This window comes from Meles meles, chromosome 13, assembly GCF_922984935.1.
Source record: "Meles meles chromosome 13, mMelMel3.1 paternal haplotype, whole genome shotgun sequence".
NCBI classification, from domain to species: domain Eukaryota; kingdom Metazoa; phylum Chordata; class Mammalia; order Carnivora; family Mustelidae; genus Meles; species Meles meles.
Window position 1 is genome coordinate 82,533,413 of NC_060078.1, and position 18,977 is coordinate 82,552,389.

The 18,977-nt window shown below is 48.9% G+C and overlaps 1 non-coding gene across 1 annotated transcript; it reads left to right on the forward strand.

The window, feature by feature from the left end:
- Positions 1-6,702: 6,702 nt before the first annotated feature.
- On the forward strand, positions 6,703-6,808 carry LOC123955864. Its single transcript, XR_006821408.1, has one exon. It is a non-coding gene; the product is annotated as a U6 spliceosomal RNA (small nuclear RNA).
- Positions 6,809-18,977: the final 12,169 nt, after the last annotated feature.

Here is an 18,977-nt window from a genome sequence, read left to right on the forward strand (position 1 = left end):
TTGTACTGGAATCACAGGTGACCTTCCCAGGATGCTTGAAATGTCTCCCTTCAACCATCCAATCCCGCCACTGAGCCCACGGCCACGCCTCCTTCCTGCCCCCACTCTGCTCCTGGTGTCTAAAAGCCACATCCACAGGCGGGGGGAGGGGTGCAGGTCTCCTCCCAATTCAATGAGAGTCCCAGCGCTCTGGCCCCCAGCCCCCAGGTTACGGTAAGGACTGGGCTCCCACACCCTTTCCCTGCTCCATCGCTTTCTTCCCTCTTATCCTGCAAACCTGCCCTCGAAATAAATGTCTCTGCTCTCTCTCCCATTCCTGGCCTCACCGCAAACAGACCTCACAACTCCAGTCGTGGTACTGGTATCGAGGTCAGGCAGGACATCCATCGCCACACAAATGGGCTCTCCTTTGTTTGCTCGCCAGCTTCTCAGCGACGCTCGCGGCTGCTCCTTCCTGCTGAAACACCACCTTCCTCTGCCTTCTGGGAGCCCCCTGTTTCTGAGGTTCCCTCCTGATCTTTCGGGTGCTCCTCCCCAGGTCCCTTTGCTACCTTCTCCTCCTCCCGAGCCTGAGAGCATATCTGGGTCTGCGCTGGACCGCCGTCCTCTTTCTTTCTGAACATTCTCCCAGGTAATGCCATCCTGTCTCCAGGCTCTCCGTGCTGGGTGTTCGACATCCCTCTCTTCTACCCCCCATATCTCCTGCTCTCACCTCCTCCAGGAATTCCAGATCCCCAGATCCAACTGCCTAATGGCATGGCACTCAGATGCCTAGGAATTACCTCAGACTTAACAGGGCAAGAAGAATCCTTGATTTCCTTCCCTTACCCACAGCTGGTACCTTCCTGCATCCCCTCCGTCTCCATAACCCGCCCCACCCCACCCAGATTTTCAAGCCAAACATCTGGGAATCCCCACGGGGGTCCCCTCTGTTCCTTACTCGCTCCCCACTTGCAGCCCATGACTGGGTCCTGCCATAGCCCAGCTACCAGTGCGAACCAGGACAGCCTGATCCACAGAGATCTCTAGCACCTTCCAGGGGGCTTTCTCCCTCGGTCGTTCTTCAGTGTACTCACAGTAGAGCAGCTGGCAGATTTTTAGAAAAACATTAGATCTGCCTACTCTCAGCCTACACGTGCAAGGCTGGCTGCCACATTCAGCGTAAAACCCATCGCCGTCTCCCGCTCAGGCCGGATCTTCTCGGTCGTCCACTGTGCTCACTTGGCCTGGCACGCAACTCTGCCTGCTCCTCAGACTCACCAAGCCTACCCTTCCGGCTAGCGCTTGGCTCTCCCCAGTCCCTCTCCTCGGAACGGGCACCCCCAGCTGGCGCATCTAAAGGTCCTCCTGGTCTCTCTCACCTCCCCCTGTTGTAACTCCCCACAGAGCCCTTCACCCATCTGCTTGTTTTCTGGTTTATACGTGTTTGTTTATTGTCTGTCCCCCGCCCCCCAACACAGTCAGGCCCATGCTTGGGGCTGTGACTGAGCGGGGTGGTCGTGAGAAGCACCTGAGTGGCTAAGATTGAACGGATGTTTGAATTGATCCAAACGGAGGGGAAGCGGGCTGTGCCGTCTCTTTCACAAATGGGCATCCCCAAGAGTCCCCTGAGAATTAAACCACCTACGAGACCAATGAGATCACTATCACTGTTCTTCTAATTGCCAAAGACCAAAGATAAATGAAAGTCATCCCCGCAAGTCCAGACAAGGACAGCTCTTTCTAGTTCCTCCTCAAAATCAATCTCATCATTGCAATGAGCACATTTGACATTACGCTCAACCTGAGCTTGATGGCAAATCAATGACACCAGAAATGACAGAGAAGACATGGGCCCATTGTACCGTCCGCAGTCTCAGAACGTCAAGGAAATGTTACTTCTCCTTTCACCCTTGACCCTTGGAGCTGGCCCCTCGGTGCTGTGCAGTGAGTAATAGCTTTATAATCGTGCTGTGGGCCAACTGCCTCGGTTTTCTTTCACTGGGATTTGGATCCTGATCTGTCATTTTTCTATAATTACATGTCAGGATTATATTTCAGGAAGAAAGCCTCTTTGAAGCCAAAAGTATAGATCTTAAGTTTAGATGTTAAAAAAAAAAAAATGCACCAGCACAAGAAAGGCTTTGTGGACCTCTGTTGGATGATAAGCTGGAAGCCAGAGTGGCCCACAGCTGGGCAAAGTCAAAACTTAATGCTATTACTATTCAAATGGGCAAAGTCTTTGGATGTTGTTTGTGAAAGGGAGGTATATGCAAAATGATCTTGAAGGCGGAAGGGGCCATATGACTGAAGGAAAAGGCTAAGAAGTCCAGCTTGACAAGAAATGCTCTACGAAGAGGACACACGGATGGCAGAAGCGTGTCATGGGCTGCCTCGAGATAGTAACTTGCGGTGTCCCCCACCTTGGGGAAAACCTGATTTATCACTGTGAAGGATGGTGAACACCCACTCTTAGTCCAATCTCCAGAGCAGATCAGAATCTTAGGTCCAGGGAGTCCTTAAGGGGAGTCAGTTAGACCAAAGGAGAGAATAGGGGGAGGGGTCCATGCTCCAGAAGGCTCCAGGTCATAGAGTGGTCATCGTGGCAGATTCTTCCATGGTGGCCCCAGTCTGGGTCACATGGGCGTGAAAAGAAGGCCGCATAATAAGAAGGATTAGGCTTTATTAAGTGAAAATATGAAGGATTTGCACACCCTCCCCCCGCCCTGGCCAGCAGTAAGTTTTGCCTTTTGGGACAGGTGACACTCTCGGATGCCATATGACATATTTCATCTTAAAATCTTTGTAGGGAGAAGGGATGGCACCTGGGTGGTTCATTGGCTGAGCATTTGCCTTCAGCCCGGGTCACGATCTCAGGGCCGGGCGCCCTGCTCCAAGGGAAGTCTGCTTCCCCCTCTGCCTCGGCCCTCCTCCCTGCTCATACTCTCTCTCTCGCTCTCTCTCTCAAATAAATAAATATATAAAATCTTCCCCCAAAATCTTTTTTTTTTTTTTAAGTAGGCTCCATGTCCAGCATGGAGCCCACCATGGGGCTCGAACTCAGCACCTGAGATCAAGACCTGAGTGGAGATCAAGAGTTGGACATTTAACTAACTGAGCCACCCAGGCTCTCCTGATTTTAAAATCTTAGTGCATTTTATAATATGTGTTATCTTAAAGCCTGAGGAAAATAGCATTATTCATGCAGTATTGAGTTCTAATAAGCAACTTCTCAATATCACTGTGTTCTAGATGTTCGTTCTGTGACTTAAACATGCGGGTTGAATGGAGTCACCCCACTTACCCGCCCTGTGAATCATGCCTAAGGATCCATCCAACAGCCAGAGATCTAGCTTTTTTGTGGTCTCTTATCTTATCTCCCATCTGTTCTACCAACACCTATCCTTCCTCCCTGCCTGGGGCCAGGCCCTCGCGCTTCTCACCTGGCGGACTCACCAGCTTCACCACCCAGACTCCTCGTCTCCAGACGGGCATCTTCAGTCCAGCCTTCCCGCTGTAGCCCCCACCTCTGTTCCAAAGTACAAATCCAGGGCACCTGGGGGGCTCAGTTGTTAAGCGTCTGCCTTTAGCTCATGTCATGATCCCAGAGTCCTGGGATCCAGTCGCACACCCGGATCCTTTCTCAGCGGGGAGTCTACTTCTCCCTCTCCCTCTGCCCCCAACATCCTGCCCATGCTTACTCTCTCTCTCTCTCTATCAAATAAATGAAAAATTTTTAAAAATAATAAAGTACAAATACAGGGGCACCTGGGTAGCACAGTCGGTTGTGTCCTACTCTTCCTTTTGGCTCAGGTCATGATCTCAGGGTTGTGAGATCGAACCCCACGTCCGGCTAGTGCTGGGCGTGGAGCCTGCTTAAGATGCTCTCTCTGCCCCCCACAACCTTCTTCTCTAAGAAAACAAAGTAAAAATTCAGCGCAGATTCCAGGAGCAGGTATCCTCTGCTGGGAGCATGAAGGGCGTGGGCTTCCCTCTGCAGGAGCGGTAGGCGGAATCTCCATCTGCCTGGAGATCCGCAAATCCCCGACATCTCAGAGTTCCCGCTGCAATAGCAAAGATAAGCCAGAGATGTCACCTACGAAGCCACTAACTGTGCCCACCACACGTGGCAGCGGCACAAGCCAGGTGTGTTCTGGCAGAGCCCTCCATGCACCGGGTACGGGACATCAGTGACGCAGGTCCAGAAACTGACTCCAGGGATGATGAGACGTAGGAACACATTCATGTTAACAAAATTTCCAAAAAGTGAATGTATAGATCAGAACAACCTAAGAAATAAAATGCTAAGTTGCCCATAACACTCACATCTCAGATCTGTGTATGCTCCCCGTGAAGGGAGACCTGCAAGGGAAGTCACACCGCCAAGTGAGGCGCACTGGGGAACACAGAGTCCAGCAAAGGCTGCTGGTTTGGTGAGTCTAAGCCTAAAGCCAGGGGACTCTGCCAGCCAATGCCGTTGTCTCCATTCATCAGAAACCTGCATTTGGGGGCACCTGTGTGGCTCAGTCAGTTAAATCTCCGACTCTTGATTTTGGCTCAGGTCATGATCTCAGGGGTGGTGAGATCGAGCCCTGCCTCGAGCTCTATGCCGAGCATGTAACCTGCTTGGAATTTGCTCTCTCCCTCTCCCTTCTTCCCTCTCCCTCCTTGCTTGTGCATCCTCTCTCTCCCTCTCTCTCTCTAAAAAAGAAAGGAGAAAAGAAACTTGCATTTGAATGGACGTTTTATTTATTTATTTATTTTTGCTTTCTGCCTGCACATCTTCTGGCCCCTCTTCCTCAGAATGGACACAAGGGATCAGGTTTAAGACTTTTGGAAATAATACCAAAATTAGTTGATGTCATAGTTTGGAGCTCCCGAAAGCAGATACCATGACAAAGACTTGAATGAAGATCATTTTTTGGACGGTGATCCCAGGAAGCACAAGGGAGGACCTGAGAAAAATGAACCAAGGAAGGGAGAAAAGTCAGTGCTCCGTTCTCCATGAGGGGCTGTCTGAGATACCGTGGGAAGAAAGCTCAGTAAAGCATATTCCCACCAATTCCGTTCTCCAGTGTTTATTTACTGTCCAGCACACCTCCAAGCATGCTTTAAGTGTCAAAGAAATCCTTCAAGCAGAGGGGAAGAGAGAGAAAACAAAGTCGAGGGTGGGGAGATGCCAGGGCGCTGGGAATTGTCTGCAGGTGCCCATGAGCTCGGGAGGGGTCCGCATGGACTATGCTGTAGCTGAGAAGTCCCAGAGCCCTCTAGCCGCACAGTCACAATCAGATAACTTGCTCCACAAATGACTAATTGTCCTATACTCAATTCTTTTTTTATTCCCCTTGAGCAACAGTCTCCCAGTGACCTCTGTTCAAGCCCCTGCCCTGGGCTTGTGGTCCCAGAACATTCAGCCCAGGAATTCAAGCCCAAGAATAGGAAGGATACTCCATGAAAAAGATTGTTCTTTTTTCCCCAATGTTTTCATTTACCATAAACTATAAATGATTCATAATCTGATTTTCCCCATTTGCCACAGAATATGAATTTTCATTTCATTTTAGAGATTAATTTTTCGGGGCACCTGGGTGGTTCAGTTGGTTAAGTGTCTGCCTTCGGCTCAAATTATGATCTCGGGGTCCTGGGATCGAGGCTTGCATCAGGCTCCCCGCCCAGCGGGGAGTCTACCTCTCTCTCTGCCCCTCCCACTCTCTCTCTCCCTCTCTCTGTCAAATAAAATAATAGGAAACCTTTAAAAAAAATAAAGATTAATTTTTCAACCTAAACCAGCCCTTAAAAAGGTAGTGATATTTAAAATCATCTTTCAATTCATTTCTATTTTAATATAGAGGTCAACAGACCGACTCAAGATTTAAGATGTTGTCTTTTTACTCAATTAATATCTTAGAATTAAATATTTACTATCGATATTAAGGAAAACTAAAAAAAAATTAATTGTGCCTAAATTACAATCAAGTCAAAATTTTCCAAATGAAGATGCAATACTCAAACACTTCCCAGTCCCCTCGGCTCATGATGTAATTACAGAGACAGTCAACCTGCTATTTATCTACAGTGTTTATTGAACCACATTACAAACCATTAATTGTTAGAGAAAATTCAGTTGCCAAACACTCTTGGCTTTTGCCTGAGCATCTAGCGTATAATCTTTGTTTTTCCTCTGACTGTGAAAGCACACGGCAGGGACACAACTTCTGGGATCTTCCACTTGTAGCTGAAGTACGATGATGAAAGAAGTGGACCGTGATTCAAAGCCATCAGAGAGCAAAGGGACAGGGGAATTTCAAGAACAGCATTTGACACCTGGAGAGGTTTTGCCTCTCCCAACAGCTAGTGACTGCAGGGGTCCCGGGGGGAAGAACCATCAGAAGGGGTTATAGAGGCTCAGGCTCTCTGAGAGCTCCAAATGGCCCTGCCAAGATTGGCTTCTAGAACAGGGCACACACAGAGGAAAAACCTCAGAAAATGAATCAAAATTGTCCAGGGCAGAGGCAATAGAGACATAGGTAAGAGAAGACCCAGACCACAGTGGGGAAGGCAACGAGCCCAGGAAAGTTTTCCCAGAAAGCAAGGTGCCGTAGGTTTGAAGAATACACAAAAACAACAGAGAGGGGAGTTCTGAGGAGTTAGAAAAGCTCTTCTGAATGCTGCTCTAATTGGAAAGTTCAGAAGAACTAATTCCACATAAAAACGAGTGACAGAGTGCTCATCTTAGCAGCACATATACTGAAATTGGAACAATATGAAGATTAGCATATGGTCTCTGTGCAAGGAAGACACGCAAATCTGTGAGGCATTCCATATTTTAAAAAAAGCGTAACCAAAAATATCGAGGTCAAATCCCATATGAAATGACTATAAGAGAGTAAGAAGCAGAATAAACATCCGTACAGATCATCAAAGCATGCCAGAAAGATGTGGCAACAGAACAGATCAGAACTAACCTATTATCTCAAAATAAGCTAAAATGATACAACATATGGGTAAACAACATTTAGGAAAACTCAGAAATGAGGTAACAGAACTCAAAACAATTCGAAGTCAAAGGAAATTTGTATCAAAATGAAGTCTAGGGGGGCACCTGGGTGGCTCAGTGGGTTAAAGCCTCCGCCTTCGACTTAGGTCATGATCCCAGGGTCCTGGGATCCAGCCCCACGTCTGGCTCTCTGCTTAGCCGGGAGCCTGCATTCCCCTCTCTCTCTCTCTCTCTCTGCCTGCCTCTCTGCCTACTTGTGATCTCTGTCTGTTAAATAAATAAATAAAGTATTTTTTTTAAATGAAGTCTAAATTAGAAGAAACACAGTAGTTAATAGACAAAAATCATGCCTGAGAAGAAATAGCTGATTGAAAAAAGAAGAACTTTAACTCAGAAAGAAACTAAAAAGTGACATCTCGGCAGCTGAGTTGTTTGGGTGTTCAACTCTTGATTTTGGTTCAGGTCATGATCTCTGGGTTGTGAGATGGAACCCCACCTTGGGCTCCGCACTTAGCCTGGAGTCTGCTGGAAATTCTTCCTCTCCCTCTGCCCCTCCCCAGGTCACACTCATGCTCTCACTCTCTCTCTAGAATAATGAATAAATAAATATTTTTTAAAAAGAAATTTTTAAAAAGTTTTGAGGAAAAAATAACAAGTATTGAAAATAGGCAAAGAAGATTAAACACGTTGATAGTAGGAGTCGATTAAGAAGGTAACAGAGGCAAGGGAATAAAAATATTAAAAACATAAATCAAGAAAAATTCCCAGAAATTAAAAAAGGATATGGGAGTCCATATTGAAAAAGCATAACGCACACCTGAGACTACTAAGTTAGAATAACCAACACCAAAACACTGTTTAGTAAAATTACTGAGTTTGAAAAATAAAAACCAAAAAACCCACTTTGGGCTTTTAGAAAAAAGGACCTGAGACTGGTAAGGAAAAGAAAATGAGATCACCTTCAGACTTTTTAACTGGAATTCTTCCTGCCAGAAGAAAATGGAGCTCATATTTAAGAAACTCAAGAAAGTCAAGGATTTTATATCCAGCAAAACTGACTCTCAAATATAAACACAAATTACTGTGGACAAGCAAGAAATCCAGGGAGGCTCAGTCATCAGCCAGAAGGCTAGGTGGTGAGCATGGAATATATGGGTACCTGTAGAGCTGAGCCAGAGTGATGAGCCAGAGGTCCGCATAAGTCATGATGGTGCGCTGTGACAACACACATAGAGACAACTTGTTTTCTAACTGGGGGGAAAGCGAATATGGCGAACATTGACCTAAAAAATATTGTAAACGTGTCTGTGATAGTATTGGTACTTGTATTCTGAGGCTGCTGTGTGCTCAGTATGGCAGAGAACCAATATGTGGTTATGAGCTATATTAATTCTATCATCCCCATGTCCTTAAGAACCAGGAATCTTGGTATGGAAGAAAAGGTACAGATATATTAGAATAGAACTATAGAAGAAGTTCTATCAAAGCTCTGGAGTCTTCTATTTGAGTTGGAAATCAATGTGAATTTGGGAACATTTTTTCATGTATAATACATACACATATACATATCTACATATGAACAGACATTTGTATGATCAGAAGCCATAAATTTCCAGTTATAAGTACAGGGATGAACACTCCGGTGACTGTAGTTACCACTGCTGCATGATATGTAGGGAAGGTGTTAAGGGAGTCACTCCTAAGGGTTCTCATCACAAGAGATTGTTTTTTCATGTCTTTTTATTTTGTTCGTATGAGATGATGTGTATTGTGGTAATCAATCGTGACATGTGTTAATCACACCTTTATTATGTACACCTTAAACTCATACAGTAATATGTGTCAATTATATCTCAATAAAACCAGAAAAATATTTTAAACAAAAAGAAAAAAATTAAAATTGTTGCTTCCTATATGAAATATACATTGCTGAAAAGGCTGAGAAATGAGAACTAATTCGATAGGAGAGAGCATCACTGAGTTCAAATCGTCATCTAAAATAGTTTCTCACTGAAAGAAACTGGTGCTTCTCAGAGAAATGACTGGTTCCAGGCCTGAAGCAGAAAACATAGAGATGACCTAAAATATCTTTTAACACCAGATGGAGGCCATCACAGTCAAGCAGGGCCATGTCAAAAGGACCCAGGAGGCAACATGAAATGCCTCACTCAGACCAGAGGTGGGAATGAGCTTCGATAATGCTGACAACGGCCACTGGGTGAAACACCCCCACCCCCAAGATGTTTAAGTCTTCAGCTTCAAAAGTTACTACTGAAAAAGGATTGCATTTGGAAGATGACAGGGAGAGAAGTCACGATCTTGAAAACAGGTGAAGAGTCAAGCCTTATTCTCCCTTTTTTACATGAATCATCCCATTGATGAAGGGAAGTGTCTCTTTAAAATTGTGTTCCAGCTCAGAAATGAAAATTGAAATGGTAGAATTAGAACATCACCATTTAGCAATCTCCAATAATTTAACAGATAAAGACATGAAGTATCAAAGCCTGCTAAGGGACAAAGTAAAAGAGACAGCGAATTAAGTGCCTCCTATAATCGGGCCAAAGGGACCTAACCTGAATCTGATCCAGTCTCTGAAGCCAGCTGCCAATTTTCAGGAAATGCAAGGACAAAAGCACGTGTTAAACTATACCTAAGTGTGTAATCAGCAAAGGACAGACTGTGGGAAATTTTAGAGGTCAAAGGTCCCCCAACAGATTAAACTATAAGAAAACAAAAGGATGGAAAAGGAACCAAGAGATTAAAAGAGACTTGAAAGAGAAATATTTTTTTAAGTAAGCTCTACACCCAATGTGGGACTCAAGTTCATGACTCCAAGATCAAGAGTTGCGTGTTCCTCTGCGGCACCTGGGTGGCTCAGTGGGTTTAGCCTCTGCCTTCAGCTCAGGTCATGATCTCAGGGTCCTGGGATTGAGGCCCACATCGGGCTCCCTGTTCAGCAAGGAGCTTGCTTCCACCTCTCTCTGTCTGCCTCTCTGCCTACTTGTGATCTCTCTCTGTGTGTCAAATAAATAATTTTTTAAAAAAAATCTTAACAAGGGACACCTGGGGGTTCAGTGAGTTAAGCCACTGACTTCAGCTCAGGTCATGATCTCAGGGTCCTGGGGTCGAGCCCGCATCGGGCTCTCTGCTCAGTGGGGAGCCTGCTTCCCTCTCTCTCTCTCTCTGCCTGCTTCTCTGTCTACTTGTGATCTCTCTCTGTCAAATAAATAAATAAAATCTTAAAAAAAAAATCTTAACAACAACAACAACAAAAAGAGTTGCATGCTCCATCGGCTGAGCCAGCCAGGTTCCCCAAAGATAAACTCTTTTATTGTAAGACAGTAGTTGTGACATAACATGAAATATGGATCTGGTCTCTGCCCATTCTGGGCACAGAGGTTCTAAGACCTCTGGAATCTCCTGAGTCCTAGGTGTGTCTTTGGTATGCTAATAAGGTGACATTAGGCTTGGGGGTCTTTAGTTAGTTGGTAGGGGCTGGTTGCCAGGGGAACCAGCCCTGTGATTAGTGTTGAAATTTTAACCCCCACCAGCCCCCTTCCATCCCAACCCTGCCCACTCCCACCAAGTCTCCAGAAAGGACAGGAGGGTTAGAGATGGAGTCAATCACTGTGGCCAATGATTTAATCCATCAGACCTACATAGGAGAACCTCTACAAAACCCCTAAATGGTGGGGTCTGGAGAGCTTCTGGGTTGGTAAAGACAACCACGTGCCAGGAGGATGGTACATTCCAAATCCCAAGGGGTCAGAAGCTCCTGTGTTTTGCTCTCTGTACCTCTTCATCTGGCTGCTCATTTCTATCTTCTACTAAACCCTTCTTAATAAACAGGTAAGAGTAAATAAAGTGTGTCCCTGAACTCTGTGAGTCGATAGAGCAAATTAGTTAAGTTATAGCCAAATCAGATGGAAGTGTAGATGACCTGGGGACCCACTCCTTGCAATGAGCATGGGAAGTTAGCAGTCGCTGTAGTGGGACTGAGCCCTTAACCTGTGCGGTTAGTACTGACACTGGGCAGTTAGGGTCAGAACTGAGTTAAACTGTAGCCCCCTGCTCCCAGGTGGAATCGGAGAATTGGAGAATTGCTTCGTGTAGAAAATCTGCACGTTTGGTGTCAGAAGTGTTGTGTGAGAGGAAGTTTTCCTTTAATTGTGGATAGTGATGCATGTTTGGGGGGATGAAGATGCATTTTAAAAAGCACAGGAAAGTTACTATGTAACAGTCCCCCTAATGGCTGTGTATGGGGCCACAGGAAGGGTTGTGGTCGGGACAGGCGCTTGTAATTGGATGGGGCTTCTGGGGTGGGCTGGTGACGTTCTGTTTCGTAACCTGATGGGTTTGCCTCGAAATAATTCGCATGATTTAGTCAAAGATTTGATTTGTGAAGTTTTCTATATTTGTGATTTATTATACAATAAAGGGATTTTAAAAAGCAAAACAAAAGCGTGTCCCATGAGGACGATTTCCTTTTCGAAAGCTGAATCCTGATTTGTCTTGTGTTCTTCTCTATGCATTATGAACAATAGAAACTTAACTTAAACAAAGAAGTGTTTAAAACCTCTCCAGGAACTCATACCTAGCATCTGAATGAACACAGACTTTTCCTTTTGCTTGGTTTCACAAGGCTTAGAATGGCTTTTCTAGTGTGCAGAATAGAGAAATTCACCCACACAACTCTCACTTTCAGTGTAGAATTAAGCCACGTTTCTTCAATAGAACAAAAACGTACTTCTCTATTTGCTTGAGAGTGGATGAGGGACAGACTGAGATTCTGTAATTATTTTAGAAAAGTATGGCCCAGTTTGGGTACTTAAGGTTCATCCATGCCTGGTTGCCCATTTGAGCTTGAGCTAGCCAAGGGCTCCCTCCCTCAAACTAATGAATGGGTTTAGGAAGCTAGAAGAATAGATTGCATCCCAGGGACACCTTGGCTCTCTCTAAGCCTCCCTCTCATGCCCTTAGGCTGGATACTTCCATGTGCACCTTGTTTATAAGCTTCCAGAATCAGTCACTTAACAAGTACGCCGAGGGCTCTTGGGATACCGGGCTTGAACTTTGACCCAATAACCCCACTGCTGAAGTAAAAACTTCCCCCGTGCATTGCTCATCGGACAGGGAACCAGCAGGAAGGCATGATGGTCCGCCTTGTCCATAGCTCTTTCTGCAGTTGTATTCCCCTAAGCTCATCAAGGTAGAAACTGGGGGGTACCTAGTCACGTAACCTCGCCTGCCAGTGCAGTCCTTCCCTAGCTACCAGCAGTGTGTTCATGAACGTTAAATATGATATCTATAAAGGCTTCTAGAAAGTGGGACTATACCTTTACGATGGCCCTCACAAAGCCTGGGGTGCCGGGTTCTCGAGAGAGCTCGAGCAGAAAAGGTTTCCTTCATTCCCAGCCCTCAGCCTCCAGCAGAAGCCCGGCACGGCAGAGGTCCTCACGAGTGATAATACACGGTAGTAAATATTTGTACTACATTAGGCATATAATGGACACTACAACACTCATATAAATAAATGATCCTATGAAATACTGAGTAATTTTAGGGCACGGTTTCTGCCCTGGACAGGGGGTGTATGTTGCGCTGACAAAAACATATAAAATAACAAGCAGCTGAAAGCTGAACTCTACCATCTGCCCCTCTGCACCGTCTACCGTCTCCCCGCAGAGTCACGCTCCATGGTCTTTTGGATCCCAGCATCCACCAGGCACATTCCCGCCTCAGGACTCTTGTACTTGCTGTTCCCTCGATTCTATATACTCTGCCTCCAGATTTTGGGGGAAAAAGAAAAGAATTCAGCTCTTAGCTCAATGGTCATCCCTTTCCAGAGGCTTTCCTGGAAGCCCGTCATCCACCTCATTTATTTGCTTGCTGGATTATTTGTGGTCCTTGACTTAAACCGTAAACCTCATCAGAGCAGAAATCCTTGCCACTTGCATATCTGAACGTGTAGAACACCACCCGACTTCCAGAGTGTTCCGGGGACCAGAAGGTAAGTGGTGGCACCTGGCCTTCGGTGTCACCATCACCGTGTCAGGGCCCAGCAGGCTGTTGAGGTCAGCGCCCCAAGTGCCGGAGAGCAGGGAGCCTAGGGCTGGGTCTCTTCTCAACCCGGGTCTCTTCTCAACCTGGAGGACCGCACCCCTCTCCCTGATCTACACAGAGGTGATAAGTCAACATCTTAGGCCTCCGCATCGGGGCCAGTGAGTCATTGTCCCCAGTCTGGGTGGGGGTGGGTCTCCTGGCTCCCACCAGGGCGGGGTGGAGGGAAAGGCAGGTGTTCACCCCAGGGGCTGCAGGTAAGGTCACCTGGCTCTTGACTGCCAGCAGCCCCTGCTTCCAGCCCTCAGAGCCCCTGGGGGCAGCATGTTCAGGGAGGGCCCCCAGGCTGCCCCTAACAGAGAATTCTGCAAGAACCCCTCATGGAACAACCCAGGTCCGTGTTTCAAACAACAGTCGGGCCACCGAGCGCTCAGTACCTGTGAGCTCTCAGCCCCAGGCACGCCAGCTGCCCTCCTGCCCTCCCAAGGGCCCCCCATGGACTCCGTGGCCCTGTGGGCTGGGTGGCACAGAGAGCAGGCCGGGGCACACCCCTGCCCCTGCAGCTCCTCTGCCAGAATCACCTCCTTCCTTAGTTTCTTTCACAAGCAGTGGGGGAGCCCCGAGCTACAGATTTTATAGCCCTAGGAGATCCCGTTCGAGTGGTGCTGTTCCAGCAGAATTTCTCCACGACTCTCTGCACTTGAGGAAAGAAAAGGAGAAAATCAAGGATGCCTAAAATACACCAAGAGAACCTGTTTCTTAAAACTGTTTCATTCTGCTGATTAACAAAATAAATAAATAAAAAGGAATGAACTTCAGAAATCGAAGATCTCCTTGAAAACTACGTTCACCCAAAATAGGAATTCCATGCATATCGCTTCTTAAATTAAATTCAAATAGCCTGAAGCTTTAATTTTCTATAACCTGATTAAAAAAACCAGGCAGATCAACCCTGGAAGATATGCACGTGTCCACCAGTGGTCCCGAGGTGTTAGTGGCGGTGGGGGGAGGGGGGGGTTGGTTCTGCATCACAAGCTAGTGTGGTAGGTGCAGAAAGAACTCAAACCAAACTCCTGCCACGGGCACATCTTACCTGGGCTCCCTCCTGTCCTGTCTGGGTTCTTTCCAGGACAACCCGCAGCCAGCTGGGGGTGGGCAGCTAGGGACCAGGAGGGCCAGGGGGAGCAACTGTCTCTGCAAGACTTTTTCTCCCCACATCCAGAGTTGCAAGCTTGCCCTGGGGTGCAGCATGGTCTTGGGCATCGTCTGTTGACCGAGAAGAACAGCAAACAGGCAGTTTGCAGCCTCAGCCTTGGACAAACCCTGCTTCTCCAGACGCAGGCTGCCCTGCTTTCTGGCCTTGGCCTCCAAGCCAGCAGAATGGCTTTTTAACTGCCTTCTTACCACGCATACCACTCCCGGCTGAAAACTCTCTGTGCGCCCACCTGCTCCTGACCCAGACCTTCAGGGAGCACGATTCCCCACGCCCCCCACCCTGTGAACATTCCTGCTGGGGTCTGAATATTTCTGTACCATCCCCCGCCCCATTCACGTGTGAAATCTTAGTGCCCAACCGGATGGCTTTAGGAGATGGGGCCTTCAGGAGGTGCTTAGTGGGACGAGTGTCCTTACAGAGAGATGGTCGAGAGCGCCTGCTCCTCTCCTGCTCTCTGAGGACACACTGAGACCCTGCTACGAACCAGGGCACAGGCCTTCACCATGTCTGTCAACACCTTGATCTTGGACTTCCAGCCTCCAGAACTTTGAGAACAGTGTCTGTTTTTTGTAAGTCACTCTGTCTGCGGGATTCTGTCACAGCAGGCCAAATACGCTAGGACAGTTCCCGGCAGGGCCTTCTAGATGGTGGGGACTTGTAGCGAACTCGCACGCACGCACTCGCCCCCAGCGGCTGCTGCCCCTGTGCCCTCTGCTCCCCTTGCTAGTAGATGACTCTCCTGAACTCTTGGGTTAACCCCTGCTCCTGGAAACCCTTCCCCTGTCCCCCGTACCCCCAGCCCTGCCTCCTCTCAGCGGGACTAGGAGCAGGGGGGCTGCAGGGGGTGCCGAGTGTCCCAGAGTGTGGGATGGGAGGGGATTCAAAGTGGGCACAGAAATGAACCCTTCTTTCTTAAGGTAGTTAGGCCTTTAGTTTTAGTTACTTTCTACTTACAGTAAGTAATACTGGTTCCCCTTTTCCAAAACCTTGTATATTTTTTAATGTTACATTTTCTTGATTAAAAGAAATTAAGCAGGGCGCTTGGGTGGCTCAGTTGGTTGGGCGTCCAACTCTTGGTTTTGGCTCAGGACATGATTTCAGGGTTGTGAGATTGAACCCCGCATCGGTCTCTGTGCTCACTGGTGAGTCTGCTTGTTCTGCTGGGTCTCATCCACCCCCCACTTGCTCGCTTGCTCTCATAAAAAAAAAAAAGCAAATGAGAGCACAAGCAGGGCTGGGTGAGGCCAAACTCCTCAGGGTGGCAGGAATGGCTGTGATTTTTAGACCCTGTGGCCCCAGTTTCTGTCCTCTCTTGCCACTTACACCTTTCTCTGGAGCCGTTTCTTGGTCTGTGTCCTCCAGACTGAGGTCCTGGGGAGTGGGGACATCTCTTGGCCATGGCTGGGTCCCCAGGACATGCACTGTGCCTGGCAGGGAGTGGGTACACCATGCATACTTCCTGCCCTGGACTGAGCCCCATGTGTTCCAGATCCCCCCACTGGGCCTACGACACAGCTGGCTTGGCCCAGAGGCCACTTCCTCATTGCCTGTGGTCCTGGTGCTTGGATGACGGCCAAGGGACAGGGTTTGTGTGCCTGCCTGCCTCTGGCTGTGGCCGTGCCTCAGAGGTTCCTACCCACTGGGCTGCTGAATTCCCCTCCCCTGGGGGCTCTGCCGAGCTTGCCCCAAGGCCCAGGAGCCAAGAGTACTTGCTGCTGAACGCGTTCACGGGTCGTAGGCTTGCCCTCTCCCCAGAAGGTCTGCGACCGGGCCCTCCATGACACTGAGCTTCAGCAGGCTTGTGCAGGTTCAAGAAAAGTTTCACTGGGATGGGTCCGGTCTCCACTGCACCCTTGCAGAAGCCAGATCAGCTGGCCCTCCGGCCCCGGGCACGAGCTGGGAGCGCTCGGACAGTGTGCACTGTGACTCCTGTTGCACCCAGCAGGGAGCCCGAGTTGCCCACATATTCACTCACTCATTCATTCAGCAAACATCTATTAAGAACAGTAGCTAACATTTCTTTTTCCAGATTTATCTGTTTATTTGAGAGAGAGATAGAGTGCAGCCCGTGAGCAGGAGGCGAGAGGGAGAGAGAAGCCGAAGCCGATTCTGTGCTGAGTGTGCGGCCCAAGGCAGGACCTGAGCTCAGGACCCTGAGATCAGACTGAGCCAAAACCAAGACCCAGCCGCTTGACCAATTGTGCCCCCCCAGGCACGATGGTTGGCCCAGTGGTAGCGAACATGTATTGCACACCCACCGTGCTCGGAATGCTTCCGAGTGCTTCCATAGTTACCTGCCAATGAGACGCTGTAATTGTGTGAGCTCAGTAAGGGCTGGCTGTCTGGCTGTCTGTCCGTGTTCTGATTACTCTCATCTGACTGCTGTTAGCCCCAGGTGCGACACTCCTCACCGCAGAAGGCTCCCTCCCAGCCCGCGGGGCAGACACAGATAACTACAGGACGCGAGAGGGAAGGGCTTCTGTGAGTGCTCCTGCGGGAATGACCAACTGCCTGCAGGGTGGGCCTCTGACCTCAGCCCCCCTGCCTGACCTCTGACCCTGGGCTGGGATGGCATTAGTCCCCTCCAGAAAGACAAAGGTGCAGAGATGCCACACTGGCTGAAGAAGGCTGATTTCGGGCAACTCTATCCGTGCTCAAGGGCGGAGCAGGCTGTGTGTGTCCGGGGACCTGGAGAGAGCAGGTGTGGTTGGGGCCAGGTGGAGAGTGGTGTGGACCCTGAGAGCATCGGGTTAGCACTGTGCTTATGGCGGGGAGGGCGGAGGGTGGGGGCTGGGGGGCAGGTGGGCTGCGGTGAGCGCATGGGTGGGTGGTGAGCTGGGAGATATGGTCTGGGTGCAGAGGCAGCCCCAGCAAGTTTGTCCTGGGCCCAGGCCAAATGGGACCAAAAAGAGCCAGCAGGCTGTCCCCGCAGGGCCTGGATCTCCATCCAGTCGTGGCACTGGGACACTGGGCCCTGCCTCTTCAGGCAGTTTGACTTTCACTCTGAAGACACATACAACTGTGTCTAGCCCTTTCCAAGAGGACAGCGGTGTCCACTTGGCCTAGCGGTCCAGGCGGCCCTTCTGTGGTTCGGGCCGTGGGCATCCATTGGCTTCATTGTGCACCTTCGGGCTGCTAGGACCTAGCAGGAGCACCGGCCCCTGAGGACTAGAAGTCTGAGGGCCTGCTGCAGTTGCCTCTGCACTTGAGGAAAGAAAAGGCAGCTTGGCTGCCACAGTGGGTCACATGGCTGGCTAGAAGTCTGGGGTGTGGCGTTGGAATGATTGGGTTTAGTCTTGAGTCTACTGCTTTCTAGCTGTGAACTCTGAGCAAGTGCTCGAGACCCTTTAGGAGCCTCACTGTCTTCTTCTATAAAATGGGAATAACCATAGCACATAACGCATGGGCTATCATGAGGATTAGATGCTCTTGGCGCACTGGTGGGAACATTCTCAGTAAATTGGCTGTTAGTGTGCATGTGTTTAATTTGTGAATGTCAAAACTCTAAAAGATTTCCCGAACTCATCACCACCCCCCTTTCCTTTTAACTAGTTCTCTAGACCCAGTTCCTCCTCTCCCCAGTCCATGAGCTTCTCTGCCCCAGAGCGAGCTTCCTAGGGCACACATTTGGATCGTGCTGGCCCCTTGGCTTGGCAGGTGCAGCCCTTCCCCGCCGACCCCATACCCCACCCGAGCTGCTTCCCCGCCTGCGTTACTTCTCATGCTGCTCCTTTCTGCCCGGAATGATGTGTTACTTTTCTATCTCCCTTCTTCCCAGATCGTCACCTCTATGTCCACTCTCTCTGATTCTTCCAGGGAATACACATTTCCCTTTCTTCCTTCTCTTGCTAAGTCTCTGGAGGCAGGAGTGTGTGTGTGTGTGTGTGCGTGTGCACGTGCATGTGTGTCTGAGTCCTGGACTCACGTCGCTGGGGCCCCACAGCGAGCCTTCTGTAGGTTGGCACTCACCCAGACTCCCCATGGCATCTGAGGAGGTACGTCTGGGTCAAGGGATCAGGCTGTGACGCTCTCAGATGGGAAGATGCTGCCTCTACCGTTTGAACTTCAGACGGCAAGATCAAGGCCGTGGAGCAGGACTGGCCTTCAGGGCTGTGGCCCACATCCTGTCCCTGGCTTTCCCAGCGACTCTGTGTGACCAGCAGTTCAGTGGGAAGCCTTGGCAGCTGCCATGCAGGGGACTGCCACAAATGGGACCAAAAAGAGCCAGCAGGCTGTCCCCGCAGGGCCTGGGATGGGACAAGCCAGGGATGGGACATTTATTCACACATTCCTAGAAGCTCCAAATCTGAGGTCAGGCTATCAGCAGGTTGGGCTCTCCCTGAGGCCTCTCTCCATGGCCATTTTCATGGCCTTGCCTCTGTGCGCATGCGTCTCTGATGTCCATCTGTGTGTTCAGGTCTCCTCCTCCCGTAAAGACACAGTCAGGCTGGGTTGGGACCATCCCTAATGGCCTCATTTAACTCAGTCATCAGTTGACCGAGTGATGGAGGAATGGTTAACATACAGTGTTCTATTCGTTTCAGGGGTACAGTATAATGACTCAACAATTCTATACATTTCTCAGTTCTCTTCTCAATCACTGCGCCCTTGATCCCCTTGATGTACTCATCCCTCTACCTACTTGCCTTCTGGCAATCACCAGTTTGTTCTCTGTAGTTGAGAGTCTGTCTTTTGTTTGTCTCTCTCTCTTTTTTTTTTTTTTTC